Here is a 3,199-nt window from a genome sequence, read left to right as displayed (position 1 = left end):
ACAACTGGTCCTCCTCTGCATTCACCCCAATGCCTCAGACGACATCGTGAACAGATAGGACGTTGCGAACTCCCCTGATGGCTTGAGATCCCGCACCTGTCGTTGGCTTGAGAAATTACCAGGGCGCCTCCATGAGCCCTGACTAGTGCAGGTTTGAAACCCCTGAGGCAAGAGTCTCTTCTTATGATTTGCGGCTCTCTCCTCCTCCTGAATACTGGCCTCAACTGCCATGGCCCTGTCCACCAGTTTAGAGACACTTTGAGTCAACACCACCACCACTTGTGTGCGTATTCCCTACCTCAGACCTCTCTTGAAAATCCAAGCTTTCCTCGGCTCATCTGGGACCATATGAGGAGCGAAAACGGAATAACTCCACGAACTGGGCCACATAATGAGGTACAGTCATGGGTCCCTGGGTCAGATATAGGAATTCCTGAGCCTTCACCTCTCGGGTGGCAGTAGGGAAGTATTTATCGAAGAAGACCTCCCTAAAACGGATCTAGGTGATAGATGTACGCCTTGGATGCTGTTCCTCAACCATCTTCACTGATCTCCACCACCTTTTCGCTTCCCCTACCAATTTAAAGGTGGCAAACTACAACTTATGCTCCTCTGTGCACTTCAGTGCACCCAGCAGTTCCTCTATTTCCTGAACCCAATCTTCAGTTGCAACTGGGTTCACTCCTCCTACAAAAATCGACAGATTCGTCTAGGTAAATTGCTAAAAAGTGCAGCCCCGACCAACCGGTGGCTGATCCTGCTCTTTAGAGTCCCTCTGGTTCCCCTTCCTAGCCTATCGTGCTATACTTCGCAGCACTACCGAAACATCGACATCATACTCACTAGAAGTATCCACGTGATTATCCCCTCCAGTTACGATGTTATTTCCCCTAGAATCCATCGCGAAGATAGGATAGAAACTGACTTTAAAACTCCTCATTTATCCTAATTTAAGGGTGTATAAAGTGAAGAGATTACTAATACATATGAATTCTCAATTTAAAGATTCATTCCCTTAGTTCTTTCAGAAAACTGACATGATACCAGTCTCCAACCTAACCTTGACTCCACACACGTACTCGACTGCCCTAACGTTCCAACCTAAATTTTCGAGCTCCAGTCCCTTAACCCAAAATGAAACCATCGATGGATTTACCATGATTTTCCTGAAATCGTCATTCCAGGATAAGTACAGAAAACCATCAAGGATCTCCGCCTCCAAGCTTCCAGACATAAACCTGACCTAACCTACCCATTCCTATCCTTAACTTATCTCAACCTATACTATAGTAATTTATCAACTATCAAAGTTTGCAGAACCTAGCAAACCTAGGCTCTGATACCACCTGTAACTCCCCGACCCGCCACGTGGGGCCCGGGGTGTTACTTTAGTGACGTTTGTGTACCTGATACCAAACTCATCATAAAAATGTAGAGGAAATAAAATATACAATCTCCAAAAATCCATTACCAGAGTTCTATACTACCTTTATGTACAAAAAGGTTCCAAAATCCTTATTACAAACCAACGTACTATACTTATACAAAAACCAATTCAAACTACACTCACCACATGCAAAAAACTATACTACCGTCTCAGCCCCTCTAGCCTGCTAAGAACGTTCCTCGAAATTTCCTGAAAAGATAGTTTGTAAAGTAGGGGTGAGGCACAACTTAGTAAGGCAAAGACAAAGTTAATGTTAGTGTGTGGTCAACAAGCATTTAGTGTACATAAAATAGCTAGTTCACTAAGTAGATAAACACATTTATGAAATCATTCTTATTTTACACTCACACACACAATTAGCCGAGGATAGGGAAGATTACCCGCCCATACAAGTTGCTTCCCCTTACTCTAATACCATTATTACTATTAGGGCACTCACCTTTCTCAGCAAACCCTCGAAATTATCTTATTAATTATTCGTATTCACATAAATTAACAGATATGCATATAAGACAATCCCTATGACAAACATGCCATTTACTTCCTCCATGGCATGGGTTGTGCGGCTCAAAGGCTGGACTAAGCCTGGGTGATCAAACCAAACAAAATAAAAAAAAGAAACAACATCCTCTGCAAGTACCTCTACAGGCATCCACAGCAAAACTGTAGGTCCGACACCCTTACTTCAACCTCACGCAAGCAGTCGACTGGGACCCCCTACACTTCTATCCAGAACAGTATGGGTGCACATGGTCTAACTAGCAAAGGTATCGTGCTCTCAATAGACTGGTCCCTAGGGTTCCTAATGAATATCATGCAATTTAGATAATAAAAGTCACCATTTAAAACATCAATTCACATATATTCCTATTATTCTAAAAACTTGGCCAACGACCACAAATACAATCCGACATATAGCCATTAATTAAAACTTGGTCCTCGACCATCAAATAATAATCCTGACCCTTGGCCAATCAAACAATTCCTGACCACTGGCCGTTATTTCAAACTCCTGCATTTCATAAACAATTCCAATACTTTCGCAAGCATTTCTAGTATTTCTTAAACAATTCAGTATTTCACAAACAATTTAGTATTTCAAAATCTCAAATCCAGATATACAATAATCCATACCAATTAAATCATCTGCCACACGATTTTCCATATTTTAACATAACCATATAAACAAATAAGTTTTTCACTATTAATTTTATTCAAAAATACCATACCATATATCCTAGGTTTGTAAAATCCATTTCGAACGGTTGATTTTCGAAATAACCTTTAAATTCTTAAATAAATAAATAAATAAATATATAAAATTTTAATCAGTTCATATTTAATAAAATTCTGACTTAACTTAATCCCTTACTTGATTCCTGAAAATTTCGATAAAATCCCGACCTACGCCACACAGCATTCAAAAACCCCTGAAGCCTTGAAATTCAAACTTTACCACATTATAATCTTCACAATTCTCAGAGTAAGTTTCCTTAAAATTTCCTTAGGTTGTGAATACCCTAAATAACCTATAAAAGCCAAAATTGTTAAACTTACCCCCGATTTAGGATTGGTGCCCCAAAGTTCCAACTTGAAAACCCATTCCAACTAGATTGTAGAGAATCTCCCCACGAATCTCCTAATAATTTCCGTTCTTTAATTGGGTTTAAGATTTAGGAAAAATTGAGGTAAGTATGAAAGTTGGTCTTACCCCAAGAGATATGCCTACGCCGCTCCCACGACAAATTCGCT

The sequence above is a fragment of the Malania oleifera genome, chromosome 9 (assembly GCF_029873635.1).
Source record: "Malania oleifera isolate guangnan ecotype guangnan chromosome 9, ASM2987363v1, whole genome shotgun sequence".
Classification (NCBI taxonomy): Eukaryota; Viridiplantae; Streptophyta; class Magnoliopsida; order Santalales; family Ximeniaceae; genus Malania; species Malania oleifera.
The sequence above is the reverse complement of the archived record's forward strand: the minus strand, read 5'-3'. Positions refer to the sequence as shown.